This window comes from Primulina tabacum, chromosome 10 (assembly GCF_025594145.1).
Source record: "Primulina tabacum isolate GXHZ01 chromosome 10, ASM2559414v2, whole genome shotgun sequence".
Taxonomy (NCBI): Eukaryota; Viridiplantae; Streptophyta; class Magnoliopsida; order Lamiales; family Gesneriaceae; genus Primulina; species Primulina tabacum.
In genome coordinates, this window is record NC_134559.1 from 30,668,035 (window position 1) to 30,682,104 (window position 14,070).

A 14,070-nucleotide genomic window follows, 5' to 3' on the forward strand; every position below is an offset into this window, starting at 1 on the left:
TAAGACATGTGAAATCAACGTAGCTCGGGCACTGCCGGATTTGGACAAAATTGTAGGCTAATTTGATTGTAAACGGGCAAACGAACGAGACTCATTACTCCGCAATGAGCTGGCGAGATTTTAGCCGAATTCCTTCTCTAAGACCCTCTAATTTGCGATTTAACGCTTCTGTTAAGCTTTCGTTTCCTCGAGAAATCCGCTTAGGAAGTTCGAAATTCGATTCCGGTTACATTTTATCGTATCCCAGGCATAATAATAGCTTTACATTCGTTATTTCCTTCTTCTTATTTTTTTTATATTTTCTGGGAACATTTATCGATTTTTGTTCTCGTGAGCCGGTTCTGTGCGGAAGGGTATGACGCAGATTACTCCGGGGACGGTTAACTCATTAAAAACAATTATTTCGACGGTTTTATCCATAATTTACGTAAACGGTCGCGACACGAGGTCTTTTCCAGGGAGGTCACCCATCCTAGCTCTGCCATCGCGCCAGAACGCTTAACTTCATGGTTATGATTGGGCGAGACCAGTGCCGCGTGTTGTCCATCGCCGCCCGCTCCACACGTACTCGAGGGATATAAGAATAAAAATCCGACTCAATGTCGGTTGCGATCATACCAGCACTAATGCACCGGATCCCATCAGAACTCTGAGGTTAAGCGTGCTTGGGAGAGAGCAGTACTATTATGGGTGACCCACTGTGAAGTCCTCGTGTTGTACACCTTTTCGTGTTTTTCTATTTTTGATTACTTGTTGACGGACGAATTTCGGCTCAAATCATCTGAATCTAGATCGGGACCGAATAAGACATGTCAAATCAGCGTAGCTCGGGTACTGCCGGATTTGGACAAAATAGTAGGCTAATTTTATTGTAAACGGGCAAACGGACGAGACTCATTACTCCGCAAAGTGCTCGCGAGATTTTAGCTAAATTTCTACTCTAAGACCCTCTAATTTGCAATTTACCGCTTCTGTTAAAGTTCCGTTTCCTCGAGAAATCCGCTTAGGAAGTTCGAAATTCGATTCCGGTTCCATTTTAACGTATCTCAGGCATAAAAATAGCTTTACATTCACTATTTCCTTCTTCTTATTATTTTTCTATTTTCTGGGAACATTTAGCGATTTTTGTTGTAGTGAGCCGGTTCTGTGCGGAAGGGTATGACGCAGATTACTCCGGAGACGGTTAACTCATTAAAAACAATTATTTCGACTGTTTTAGCTATAATTTACGTAAACGGTCGCGACACGAGGACTTAACTTCATGGTTCTGAATGGGCGAGAGCTGTGCCGTGTGTTGTCCATCGCCGCCCGTACCACAGGTACTCGAGGGATATAAGAATAAACGTCCCACTCAATGTCGGGTGCGATCATACCAGCACTAATGCATCGGATCCCATCAGAACTCCGAAGTTAAGCATGCTTGGGCGAGGGCAGTACTAGGATGGTTGACCCCCTGGGAAGTCCTCGTGTTGCATCCCTTTTCGTGTTTTTCTATTTTTGATTACTTGTTGACAGACGATTTTCGGATCAAATCATCTGAATCTCGATCGGGGCCACTGCCGGATTTGGACAAAATTTTAGGCTAGTTTGATTGTAAACGGGCAAACGAACGAGACTCATAAGTACGCAATGAGCTGACGAGATTTTAGCCGAATTCCTTCTGTAAGACCCTCTAATTTGCGATTTACCGCTTCTGTTAATGTTCCGTTTCCTCGAGAAATCCGCTTAGGAAGTTCGAAATTCGATTCCGGATCCATTTTATCGTATCATAGGTTTATAATAATAGCTTTACATTCGCTATTTCCTTCTTCTTATTTTTTTCCTATTTTCTGCGAACATTTAGCGATTTTTGTTCTCGTGAGCCGGTTATGTGCGGAAGGGTATGACACATATTACTCCGGGGACGGTTAACTCATTAAAAACAATTATTTCGACTGTTTTATCCATAATTTACGTAAACGGTCGCGACATGAGGTCTTCCCAGGGAGGTCACCCATCCTAGCTCTGCCATCGCGCTAGAACGCTTAACTTCCTGGTTATGATTGGGCGAGAGCAGTGCCGCGTGTTGTCCATCGCCGCCCGCTCCACACGTACTCGAGGGATATAAGAATAAACATCCCACTCAATGTCGGGTGCGATCATACCAGCACTAATGCTCCGGATCCCATCAGAACTCGTAAGTTAAGCGTGCTTGGGCGAGAGCAGTACTAGGATGGGTGACCCCCTGGAAAGTCCTCGTGTTGCACCCCTTTTCGTGTTTTTCTATTTTTTATTAATTGTTGACATATGATTTTCGGCTCAAATCATCTGAATCTCGATCGGGACCAGATAAGACGTGTGAACTCAACGTAACTCGGGCACCGCCGGATTTGGACAAAATTGTAGGCTAATTTGATTGTAAAAGGGTAAATGAACGATACTCATTACTTTGCAATGTGCTTGCGAGATTTTAGCCGAATTCCTTCTCTAAGACCCTCTAATTTGCAATTTTTCGCTTCTGTTGAGCTTCCGATTCTTCGAGAAATCCGCTTAGGAAGTCCTAAATTCGATTTCGGTTCCATTTTATCGTATCCAAGGTATAATAATAGCTTTACATTCGCTATTTTCTTATTCTTATTTTTTTTCTATTTTCTTGAAACATTTAGCGATTTTTGTTGTCGTGAGCAGGTTCTGTGCGGAAGGGTATGACGCAAATTACTCCGGAGATGGTTAACTTAATAAAAACAATTATTTCGACTGTTTTAGCCATATTTTACGTAAATCGTCTCGACACGAGGACTTCCTGGGGAGGTTACCCATCCTAGCTCTGCCATCGCGCCAGAACGCTTAACTTTATGGTTCTGATTGGGCGAGAGCAGTGCCGCGTGTTGTCCATCGTCGCCTTCTCCACACGTACTCTTGGGATATAAGAATAAACATCCACTCAATGTTGGGTGCGATCATACCAGCACTAATGCACCGGATCCCATCAGAACTTCAAAGCTAAGCGTGCTTGGGCGAGAGCAGTACTAGGATGGGTGACCACCTGGGAAGTCCTCGTGTTGCACCCCTTTTCGTGTTTTTCTATTTTTGATTACTTGTTGAAAGACGATTTTCGACTCAAATCATCTGAATCTCGATCGAGACCAGATCAGAGATGTGAAATCAACGTAGCTCGGGCACTGCCGGATTTGGACAAAATTGTAGCCTAATTTGATTGTAAACGGGCAAACGAACGAGACTCATTACTGCGCAATGAGCTGGCGAGATTTTAGCCGAATTCCTTCTCTAAGGCCCTCTAATTGGCGATTTTACGCTTCTGTTATGTTTTCGTTTCTTCGAGAAATCCACTTAGTAAGTTCGAAATTCGATTTCGGTTCCACTTTATCGTATCCCAGGCATAATAAAAGCTTTACATTCGCTATTTTCTTCTTCTTATTTTTTTCCTATTTTCTGGGAAGATTTAGCGATTTTTGTTGTCGTGAGCCGATTCTGTGCGGAAGGGCATTACGTAGATTAATCCGGAGACGGTTAACTTCATGGTTCTGCCATCGTGCAAGAACGCTTAACTTCATGGTTCTGATTGGGCGAGAGCAGTGCCGCGTGTTGTCCATCGCCGCCCACTCCACACGTACGCGAGGCATATAAGAATAAAAATCCCACTCAATGTGGGGTGTGATCATACCCGCACTAATGCACTGGATCCCATCAGAACTCCGAAGTAAAGCATGCTTGGGCCAGAGCAGTACTAGGATGGGTGACCCCATGGGAAGTTCTCGTGTTGCACCTCTTTTCGTGTTTTTCTATTTTTGATTACTTGTTGACAGACGTTTTTCGGCTCAAATCATCTGAATCTCGATCGAGACCAGATAAGACATGTGAAATCAACATAGCTCAGGCACTGCAATGTCGGGTACGATCATACCCGCACTAATGCACCGGATCCCATCAGAACTCCAAAGTAAAGCGTGCTTGGGCGAGAGCAGTACTAGGATGGGTGACCCCCTGGGAAGTCCTCGTGTTGCATCTCTTTTCGTGTTTTTCTATTTTTGATTACTTGTTGACAGACGATTTTTGGCTCAAATCATCTGAATCTCGATCGAGACCAGATAAGACATGTGAAATCAACGTGGCTCGGGCACTGCCGGATTTGGAAAAAATTGTAGCCTAATTTGATTGTAAACGGGCAAACAACTGAGACTCATTACTCTGCAATGAGCTGACGAGATTTTAGTCGAATTCCTTTTCTAAGACCCTCTAATTTGCGATTTTCCGCTTCTTTTAAGCTTCTGTTTCCTCGAGAAATCAGCTAAGGAAGTCCAAAATTTGATTCTGGTTCCATTTTATCGTATCTCAGGCATAATAATAGCTTTACATTGGCTATTTTCTTTTTCTTACTTTTTTCCTATTTTCTGGGAACATTTAGCGATTTTTGTTGTCGTGAGCCGGTTCTGTGCTGAAGGGTATGACAAAGATTACTCCGGAGACGGTTGACTAATTAAAAACAATTATTTCGACTGTTTAAGCTATAATTTACGTAAACGGTCGCGACACGAGGACTTCCAAGGAAGGTCACCCGTCTTAGCTCTGCCATCGCGCAAGAACGCTTAACTTTATGGTACTGATTGGGCGAGATCAGAGCCGCGTGTTGTCCATCGCACCCGCTCCACACGTGCTCGAGGGATATAAGAATAAAAATCCCACTTAATGTCGGGTGCGATCATACCAGCACTAATGCACCGGATCCCATCTGAACTCCGAAGTTAAGCGTGCTTGAACGAGAGCAGTATCCGGATGGGTGACCCCCTGGGAAGTCCTCGTGTTGCACCCTTTTCGTGTTTTTCTGTTTTTGATTACTTGTTGACAGACGATTTTCGGCTCAATTCTTCTGAATCTCGATCGGGAGCAGATGAGACATGTGAAATCAACGTAGCTCGGGCAATGCCGGATTTGGACAAAATTGTTGCCTAATTTGATGGTAAACGGGGAAACAGACGAGACTCATTACTTCGCAATGAGCTGGCGAGATTTTAGCCGAATTCCTTCTCTAAGACCTTCTAATTTGCGATTTTCAGCTTCTTTTAAGCTCCCGTTTCCTCGAGAAATCCGCTTAGGAAGTTCTAAATTCGATTCCGGTTCCATTTTATCGTATCCCAGGCATAATAATAGCTTTACATTCGCTATTTTCTTCTTCTTAATTTTTTTTCTTTTTTCTGGGAACATTAAGCGATTTTTGTTGTCGTGAGCCGGTGCGGTGCGGAAGGGTATGACGCAGATTACTCTGGAGACGGTTAACTCATTAAAAACAATTATTTCGACTGTTTTATCTATAATTTACGTAAACGGTCGCGACACGAGGACTTCCCAGGGAGGTCACCCATCCTAGCTCTGCCATCGCGCCAGAACGCTTAACTTCATGGTTCTGATTGGGCGAGAGCAGTGCCGCGTGTTGTCCATCGCCGCCCGCTCCACACGTACTCGAGGGATATAAGAATAAACATCTCACTCAATGTCAGGTGCGATCATACCAGCACTAATGCACCGGAGCCCATCAGAACTCCGAAGTAAAGCGTGCTTGGGCGAGAGCAGTACTAGGATGGGTGACCCCCTGGGAAGTCCTCCTCGTGTTGCACCCCTTTTCGTGTTTTTCTATTTTTGATTACTTGTTGACAGACGATTTTCGGTTCAAATCATCTGAATCTCGATCGGGACATTATAAGACATATGAAATCAACGTAGCTCGGGCACTGCAGGATTTGGACAAAATTTTAGCCTAATTTGATTGTAAACGGGCAAATGAACGAGACTCATTACTCTGCAATGAGCTGGCGAGATTTTAGCGGAATTTCTTCTCTAAGACTCTCTAATTTGCGATTTTCCGCTTCTGTTAAGCTTCCGTTTCCTCGAGAAATCCGCTTAGGAAGTTCGAAATTCGATTTCGGTTCCATTTTATCGTATCCCAGGCATAATAACAGCTTTACATTTGCTATTTTATTCTTCTTATTTTTTTTTCAATTTTCTGGGAACATTTAGCGATTTTCGTTGTCGTGAGCATGTTCTGTGCGGAAAGGTATTACGTAGATTACTCCGGAGACGGTTAACTCACTAAAAACAATTATTTCGACTGTTCTATCCATAATTCACGTAAACGGTCGCGACATGAGGACTTCCCAGGGAGGTAACCTATCCTAACTCTACCATCGCGTCAGAACACTTAACTTCATGGTTCTGATTGGGCGAGAGCAGTGCCGCGTGTTGTCCATCGCCCCCCGCTCCACACGCACTCGAGGGACATAAGAATAAACATCCCACTCAATGTTGGGTGCGATCATACCAGCACTAATGCACCGGAGCCCATCAGAACTCCGAAGTAAAGCGTGCTTGGGCGAGAGCAGTAGTAGGATGGGTGACCCCCTGAGAAAGTCCTCGTGTTGCACCCCTTTTCGTGTTTTTCTAATTTTGATTACTTGTTGGCAGTCGATTTTCGGTTCAAATCATCTGAATCTCGATCGGGACATTATAAGACATATGAAATCAACGTAGCTCGGGCACTGCAGGATTTGGACAAAATTGTAGCCTAATTTGATTGTAAACGGGCAAACGAACGAGACTCATTACTCCGCAATGAGCTGGCGAGATTTTAGCGGAATTCCTTCTCTAAGACTCTCTAATTTGCGATTTTCCGCTTCTGTTAAGCTTCCGTTTCCTCGAGAAATCTGCTTAGGAAGTTCGAAATTCGATTTCGGTTCCATTTTATCGTATCCCAGGCATAATAACAGCTTTACATTCGCTATTTTATTCTTCTTATTTTTTTTTCAATTTTCTGGGAACATTTAGCGATTTTTGTTGTCGTGAGCATGTTCTGTGCGGAAAGGTATTACGTAGATTACTCCGGAGACGGTTAACTCACTAAAAACAATTATTTCGACTGTTTTATCCATAATTAACGTAAACGGTCGCGACATGAGGACTTCCCAGGGAGGTCACCTATCCTAACTCTACCATCGCGCCAGAACGCTTAACTTCAAGGTTCTGATTGGGCGAGAGCAGTGCCGCATGTTGTCCATCGCTGCACCCTCCACACGTACTCGGGGGATATAAGAATAAACATCCCACTCAATGTCGGGTGCGATCATACCAGCACTAATGCACCGGATCCCATCAGAACTCTGAAGTTAAGCTTGCTTGGTCGAGAGCAATACTATGATGGGTGACCCCCTGGGAAGTCCTCGTGTTGAACCCCTTTTCGTGTTATTGTATTTCTGATTACTTGTTGACAGACGTTTTTCGGCTCAAATCATCTAAATCTAGATCGGGATCAGATAAGACATGTGAAATCAACGTAGCTCGGGAACTGCCGGATTTGGACAAAATTGTAGCCTAATTTGATTGTAAACGGGCAAACGAACGAAACTCATTACTCCGCAACGAGGTGGCGAGATTTTAGCTGAATTCCTTCTCTAAGACCCTCTAATTTGCGATTTTCCGCTTTTGTTTCCTCGAGAAATCCGCTTAGGAAGTTCAAATTCGATTCCGGTTCAATTTTATCGTATCCCAGACATAATAATAGCTTTACATTCGCTATTTTCTTCTTCTTAATTTTTTTTCTATTTTCTGGGAACATTTAGCGATTTTTGTTGTCGTGAGCCGGTTCTGTGCGGAAGGGTATGACGCAGATTACTCCGGAGAAGGTTAACTCATTTAAAACAATTATTTCGACTATTTTATCCATAATTTACGTAAACAGTCGCGACACGAGGACTTCCCAGGGAGGTCACCTATCCTAGCTTTGCCATTGCGCCAGAATGCTTAACTTCATGGTTCTGATTGGGCGAGAGCAGTGCCGCGTGTTGTCCATCGCCGCCAGCTCCACACGTACTCCAGGATATAAGAGTAAAAATCCCACTCAATGTCAGGTGCGATCATACTAGCACTAATGCACCGGATCCAATCAGAACTCCGAAGTGAAGCGTGCTTGGGCGAGAGCAGTACTAGGATGGGTGACCCCCTGGGAAGTCTTCATGTTGCACCCTTTTTCGTGTTTTTCTACTTTTGATTACTTGTTGACAGACGATTTTCGGTTCAAATCATCTGAATCACGATCGGGACCAGATAAGACATGTGAAATCAACGTAGCTCGGGCACTTCCGGATTTGGACAAAATTGTAGCCTAATTTGATTGTAAACGGGCAAACCAACGAGACTCATTACTCCGCAATGAGCTGGCGAGATTTTAGCCGAATTCCTTTTCTAAGACCCACTAATTTGCGATTTTCCGCTTCTGTTAAGCTTTCGTTTCCTCGAGAAATCCGCTTAGGAAGTCTGAAATTATATTCCGGTTCCATTTTATCGTATCCCAGGCATAATAATAGCTTTACATTCGCAATTTTATTATTTTTATTTTTTTTTCTATTTCCTGGGAACTTTAAGCGATTTTTGTTGTCGTGAGCTGGTTCTGTGCGGAAGGGTATGACGCAGATTACTCCGGAGACGATTAACTCATTAAAAACAATTATTTCGACTGTTTTAGCCATAATTTACGTAAGCGGTTGCGGCACGAGGATTTCCTAGGGAGGTCACACATCCTAACTCTTCCATCGCGCCAGAACGCTTAACTTCATGGTTCTGATTGGGCAAGAGCAGTGCCGCGTGTTGTCCATCGCCGCCCGCTCCACACGTACTCGAGGGATATAAGAATAAACATCCCACTCAGTGTCGGGTGTGATCATACCAGCACTAATGCACCGGATCCTATCGGAACTACGAAGTTAAGCGTGCTTGGGCGAGAGTAGTACTAGGATGGGTGACCCCTAGGAAGTCCTCGTGTTGCACCCCTTTTCGTGTTTATCTATTTTCTATTACTTGTTGACAGACGATTTTCGGCTCAAATCATCTGAATCTCGATCGGGACCAGATAAGACATGTGAAATCAACGTAGCTCGTGCATTGCCGGATTTGGACAAAATTGTAGCCGAATTTTATTGTAAACGGGCAAACGAACGAGACTCATTACTCCGCAATGAGCTGGCGTGATTTTAGACGAATTCCTTCTCAAAGACACTCTAATTTGTGATTTTCCACTTCTGTTAAGCTTCCGTTTCGGTTCCATTTTATCGTATCCCAGGCATAATAATAGCTTTACATTCGTTATTTCCTTCTTCTTATTTTTTTTTCTTTTTTCTGTCAACATTTATCGATTTTTTTTGTCGTGAGCCGGTCCTGTGCGGAAGGGTATGACGCAGATTACTCCAGAGACGGTTAACTCATTGAAAAAAATTATTTAGACTGTTTTAGCTATAATTGACGTAAACGATCGCGGCACGAGGACTTCCTAGGGAGGTCACCCATCCTAGCTCTGCCATCGCGCCAGAACGCTTAAATTCATGGTTCTGATTGGGCGAGAGCAATGCAGCGTGTTGTCCATTACCGCTCGCTCCACACGTACTCGAGGGATATAAGAATAAACATCCCACTAAATGTCGGGTGCGATGATACCAGCACTAAGGCACCGGATCCCATCAGGACTCCGAAGTTAAGCGTGCTTGGGCGAGACCAGTACTAGGATGGGCGACCCCCTCGGAAGTTCTCGTGTTGCACCTCTTTTCGTGTTTTTCTACTTTCGATTACTTTTTGACAGACGATTTTTGGCTCAAATCATCTGAATCTCGATCGGGACCAGATAAGACATGTGAAATCAACGTAGCTCGGGCACTGTCGGATTTGGACAAAATTGTAGGCTAATTAGATGGTAAACGGGCAAACGAACGGGACTCATTACTCCGCAATGAGATGGCGAGGTTTTAGCCGAATTCTTTCTCAAAGACCCTCTAATTTACGATTTTTCGCTTCTGTTAACCTTCCGTTTTCTCGACAAATCCGCTTAGAAAGTCCTAAATTCGATTCCGGTACTATTTTATCGTATCCCTGGCATAATAATAGCTTTACATTCGCTATTTTCTTATTCTTATTTTTTTTTCTATTTTCTGGAAACATTTAGCGATTTTTGTTGTCGTGAGCCGGTTCTGTGCGGAAGGGTATGACGCAGATTACTCCGGAAACGGTTAACTCATTAAAAACAATTATTTCGACTGTTTTCGCCAAAATTTACGTAAACGGTCGCGACACAAGGACTTCCCAGGGAGGTCACCCATCCTAGCTCTGCCATCGCGCCATAACGCTTAAATTCATTGTTCTGATTGGGCGAGAGCAGTGCCACGTGTTGTCCATCGCCGCCCGCGCCGCACGTACTCGAGGGATATAAGAATAAACATCCCACTAAATGTCGGATGCGATCATACCAGCAGTATTGCACCGGATCCCATAAGAACTCCGAAGTTAAGCGTGCTTTGGCGAGACCAGTACTAGGATGGGTGACCCCTGGGAAGTCCTCGTGTTGCACCCCTTTTCGTGTTTTTATATTTTTGATTAATTGTTGACAGACGATTTTCGGCTCAAATCATCTGAATCACGATCGGGATCCGATAAAACATGTGAAATCAACGTAGCTCAGGCACTGCCGGATTTGGACAATATTGTTGCCTAATTTGTTTGTAAACGGGCAAACGAACGAGACTCATTACTCCGCAATAAGCCTGCGAGATTTCAGCCGAATTCCTTCTATAAGACCCTCTAATTTGTGATTTTCCGTTTCTGTTAAACTTCCGTTTCCTCGAGAAATCCGCTTAGGAAGTCTGAAATTCAATTCCGGTTCCATTTTATCGTATCTCAGGCATAATAATAGCTTTACATTCGCTATTTTTTTCTTCTTCTTTTGTTTACTATTTTCTGGGAACATTTAGTGATTTTTTTTTGTCGTGAGTCGGTTCTGTGCGGAAGGGTATGACGCAGATCACTCCGGACAAAATTGTAGGCTAATTTGATTGTAAACGGGCAAACGAACGGGACTCATAACTCCGCAATGAGATGGCGAGGTTTTAGCCGAAATCTTTCTATAAGACCCTCTAATTTGCGATTTTCCGCTTCTGTTAAGCTTCTGTTTCCTCGACAAATCCGCTTAGGAAGTCCTAAACTCGATTTCGGTTCCATTTTATCGTATCCCAAGCATAATAATAGCTTTAAATTCGCTATTTTCTTATTCTTATTTTTTTTTTCTATTTTCTAGAAACATTTAGCGATTTTTGTTGTCGTGAGCCGGTTCTGTGCGGAAAGGTATGACGCAGATTACTCCGGAAACGGTTAACTCATTAAAAAAAATTATTTCGACTGTTTTAGCTATAATTGACGTAAACGGTCGCGACACGAGGACTTCCCAGGGAGGTCACCCATCCTAGCTCTGCCATCGCGCCAGAACGCTTAAATTTATTGTTCTGATTGGGCGAGAGCAGTGCCGCGTGTTGTCCATCGCCGCCCGCTCCACACGTAATCGAGGGATATAAGAATAAACATCTCACTCAATGTCGGGTGCGATCATACCAGCACTAATGCACCGGATCCCATCAGAACTCCCAAGTTAAGCGTGCCTTGGGTGAGACCAGTACTAGGATGGGTGACCCCATGGGAAGTCCTCGTGTTGCACCTCTTTTCGTGTTTTTCTATTTTTGATTATTTGTTGACAGACGATTTTCGGCTCAAATCATATGAATCTCGATCGGGACCAGATAAGACGTGAAATAAACCTAGCTCGGGCACTGTCAGATTTGGATAAAATTGTAGCCTAATTTGATTGTAAACGGGCAAACGAACGAGACTCATTCTCCGCAATGAGATGGCGAGATTTTAGCCGAATTCCTTCTCTAAGACCATCTAATTTGCGATTTTCCGCTAGTTTTAAGCTTCTGTTTCCTCTAGAAATCCGTTTAGGAAGTCCGGAATTCGATTCCGGTTCCATTTTATCGTATCTCAGGCATAATAATAGCTTTGCATTCGCTATTTTCCTCTTATAATTTTTTTTTCCTATTTTCTTGGAACATTTAGCGATTTTTGTTGTCGTGAGCCTGTTCTGTGCGGAAGGGTATGACGCAGATTACTCCGGAGACGGTTAACTCATTAAAAACAATTATTTCGACTGTTTTAGCTTTGATTTACGTAAACGGTCGCGACACGAGGACTTCCCAGGGAGGTCACCCATCCTAGCTCTGCCATCGCGCCAAAACGCTTAACTTCATGGTTCTGATTGGGCGAGAGCAGTGCCGCATGTTGTCCATCGCCGCCCGCTCCACTCGTACTCGAGGGATATAAGAATAAACGTCCCACTCATTGTCGGGTGCGATCATACCAGCACTAATGCACCGTATCCCATCAGAACTCCGAAGTTATGCGTGCGTGGGTGAGACCAGTACTAGGATGGGTGACCCATGGGAAATCCTCGTGCTGCACCCCTTTTCGTGTTTTTCTATTTTTGATTACTTGTTGACAGACGATTTTTGGCTCAAATCATCAGAATCTCGATTGGGACCAGATAAGACATGTGAAATCAACGTAGCTCGGGCACTGCCGTGTTTGGACAAAATTGTAGGCTAATTCGATTATAAATGGGCAAACGAACGAGACTCATTACTCCGCAATGAGCTGGCGAGATTTTAGCCGAATTCCTTCTCTAAGACCCTCAAATTTGCGATTTTCCGCTTCTGTTAAACTTCCGTTTCCTCGAGAAATCCGCTTAGGAAGTCCGAAATTCGATTCCGGTTCCATTTTAACGTATCTCAGGCATAATAATAGCTTTGCATTCGATATTTTCTTCTTCTTATTTTTTTACTATTTTCTGGAAACATTTAGCGATTTTTTTTGTCGTGAGTCGGTTCTGTGCGGATGGGTATGACGAAGATCACTCCCGAGATGGTTAACTCATTAAAAAAAATTATTTCGACTTTTTTAGCAATAATTTACGTAAACGGTCCAGACACGAGGACTACATAGGGAGGTCACCCATCCTAGCCCTGCTATCGCGCCAGAACGCTTAACTTCATGGTTCTGATTGGGCGAGAGCGGTGCCGCGTGTTGTCCATCGATGCCCGCTCCACACGTACTCGAAGGATATAAGAATAAACATTCCACTCAATGCGGGTGCGATCATACCAGCACTAATGCACCGGATCCCATCAGAACTCCGAAGTTAAGCATGCTTGGGTGAGACCAGTACTAGGATGGGTGACCACCTGGGAAATCCTCGTGTTGCACCCGTTTTCGTGTTTTCCTATTTTTGATTACTTGTTGACAGACGATTTTTGGCTCAAATCATCAGAATCTCGATCGGGACCAGATAAGACATGTGAAATAAATGTAGCTCGGGCACTGCCGGATTTGGATAAAATTGTAGGCCAATTCGATTGTAAACGGGCAAACGAACGAGACTCATTACTCCGCAATGAGCTGGCGAGATTTTAGCCGAATTCCTTCTCTAAGACCTCTAATTTGCGATTTTACGCTTCTGTTAAGCTTCTGTTTCCTCAAGAAATCCGCTTAAGAAGTTTTAAATTCGATTAGGGTTCCATTTTATCGTATCCCAGGCATAATAATAGCTTTACATTCGCTGTTTTCTTCTTTTTATTTTTTTTTCTATTTTCTGGGAACATTTATCGATTTTTGTTGTCGTGAGCCGGTTATGTGCGGAACGGTATGACACAGATTACTCCGGAGACGGTTAACTCATTAAAAACAATTATTTCGACTGTTTTAGCCATAATTTACGTAAACGGTCGGGACACGAGGACTTCCCAGGGAGGTCACCCATCCTAGCTCTGCCATCGCGCCAGAACGCTTAACTTCATAGTTCTGATTGGGCAAGAGTAGTGCCGCGTGTTGTCCATCGCCGCCTGCTCCACACGTACTCTTGGGATATAAGAATAAACATCCACTCAATGTCTGGTGCGATCATACCAGCACTAATGCACCGTATCCCATCAGAACTCCGAAGTTAAGCGTGCGTGGGTGAGACCAGTACTAGGATGGGTGACCCCTGGGAAATCCTCGTGTTGCACCCCTTTTCGTGTTTTTCTATTTTTGATTACTTGTTGACAGACGATTTTTGGCTCAAATCATCAGAATCTCGATTGGGACCAGATAAGACATGTGAAATCAACGTAGCTCGGGCACTGCCGGGTTTGGACAAAATTGTAGGCTAATTCGATTGTA

The 14,070-nt window shown here is 43.8% G+C and overlaps 16 non-coding genes and 2 pseudogenes across 16 annotated transcripts; all 18 read left to right on the forward strand.

Annotated features, from left to right (window-relative positions):
- Nucleotides 1–604: 604 nt before the first annotated feature.
- On the forward strand, nucleotides 605–723 carry LOC142511127 (5S ribosomal RNA; annotated as a pseudogene).
- A 636-nt stretch (nucleotides 724–1,359) lies between these two features.
- LOC142514521 (5S ribosomal RNA) lies at nucleotides 1,360–1,478 on the forward strand. Its single transcript, XR_012810411.1, has one exon. It is a non-coding gene; the product is annotated as a 5S ribosomal RNA (ribosomal RNA).
- A 652-nt stretch (nucleotides 1,479–2,130) lies between these two features.
- On the forward strand, nucleotides 2,131–2,249 carry LOC142516808 (5S ribosomal RNA). The gene has a single exon (XR_012812582.1). It is a non-coding gene; the product is annotated as a 5S ribosomal RNA (ribosomal RNA).
- Nucleotides 2,250–2,931: 682 nt separating this feature from the next.
- On the forward strand, nucleotides 2,932–3,050 carry LOC142513283 (5S ribosomal RNA). The gene has a single exon (XR_012809238.1). It is a non-coding gene; the product is annotated as a 5S ribosomal RNA (ribosomal RNA).
- Nucleotides 3,051–3,650: 600 nt separating this feature from the next.
- Nucleotides 3,651–3,769, forward strand: LOC142506909 (5S ribosomal RNA). Its single transcript, XR_012805182.1, has one exon. It is a non-coding gene; the product is annotated as a 5S ribosomal RNA (ribosomal RNA).
- A 121-nt stretch (nucleotides 3,770–3,890) lies between these two features.
- Nucleotides 3,891–4,009, forward strand: LOC142516877 (5S ribosomal RNA). Its single transcript, XR_012812648.1, has one exon. It is a non-coding gene; the product is annotated as a 5S ribosomal RNA (ribosomal RNA).
- A 682-nt stretch (nucleotides 4,010–4,691) lies between these two features.
- On the forward strand, nucleotides 4,692–4,810 carry LOC142515650 (5S ribosomal RNA). The gene has a single exon (XR_012811484.1). It is a non-coding gene; the product is annotated as a 5S ribosomal RNA (ribosomal RNA).
- A 683-nt stretch (nucleotides 4,811–5,493) lies between these two features.
- On the forward strand, nucleotides 5,494–5,615 carry LOC142517411 (5S ribosomal RNA). Its single transcript, XR_012813159.1, has one exon. It is a non-coding gene; the product is annotated as a 5S ribosomal RNA (ribosomal RNA).
- A 684-nt stretch (nucleotides 5,616–6,299) lies between these two features.
- On the forward strand, nucleotides 6,300–6,419 carry LOC142516300 (5S ribosomal RNA). The gene has a single exon (XR_012812102.1). It is a non-coding gene; the product is annotated as a 5S ribosomal RNA (ribosomal RNA).
- A 684-nt stretch (nucleotides 6,420–7,103) lies between these two features.
- Nucleotides 7,104–7,222, forward strand: LOC142508579 (5S ribosomal RNA). The gene has a single exon (XR_012806786.1). It is a non-coding gene; the product is annotated as a 5S ribosomal RNA (ribosomal RNA).
- A 671-nt stretch (nucleotides 7,223–7,893) lies between these two features.
- On the forward strand, nucleotides 7,894–8,012 carry LOC142507895 (5S ribosomal RNA). Its single transcript, XR_012806134.1, has one exon. It is a non-coding gene; the product is annotated as a 5S ribosomal RNA (ribosomal RNA).
- A 684-nt stretch (nucleotides 8,013–8,696) lies between these two features.
- On the forward strand, nucleotides 8,697–8,814 carry LOC142507051 (5S ribosomal RNA). Its single transcript, XR_012805318.1, has one exon. It is a non-coding gene; the product is annotated as a 5S ribosomal RNA (ribosomal RNA).
- Nucleotides 8,815–9,460: 646 nt separating this feature from the next.
- LOC142515943 (5S ribosomal RNA) lies at nucleotides 9,461–9,579 on the forward strand. The gene has a single exon (XR_012811763.1). It is a non-coding gene; the product is annotated as a 5S ribosomal RNA (ribosomal RNA).
- Nucleotides 9,580–10,263: 684 nt separating this feature from the next.
- LOC142508853 (5S ribosomal RNA) lies at nucleotides 10,264–10,381 on the forward strand. Its single transcript, XR_012807054.1, has one exon. It is a non-coding gene; the product is annotated as a 5S ribosomal RNA (ribosomal RNA).
- Nucleotides 10,382–11,398: 1,017 nt separating this feature from the next.
- LOC142507167 (5S ribosomal RNA) lies at nucleotides 11,399–11,518 on the forward strand. Its single transcript, XR_012805429.1, has one exon. It is a non-coding gene; the product is annotated as a 5S ribosomal RNA (ribosomal RNA).
- Nucleotides 11,519–12,200: 682 nt separating this feature from the next.
- Nucleotides 12,201–12,318, forward strand: LOC142510900 (5S ribosomal RNA; annotated as a pseudogene).
- Nucleotides 12,319–13,000: 682 nt separating this feature from the next.
- On the forward strand, nucleotides 13,001–13,119 carry LOC142514638 (5S ribosomal RNA). The gene has a single exon (XR_012810523.1). It is a non-coding gene; the product is annotated as a 5S ribosomal RNA (ribosomal RNA).
- A 682-nt stretch (nucleotides 13,120–13,801) lies between these two features.
- Nucleotides 13,802–13,919, forward strand: LOC142508594 (5S ribosomal RNA). The gene has a single exon (XR_012806801.1). It is a non-coding gene; the product is annotated as a 5S ribosomal RNA (ribosomal RNA).
- Nucleotides 13,920–14,070: the final 151 nt, after the last annotated feature.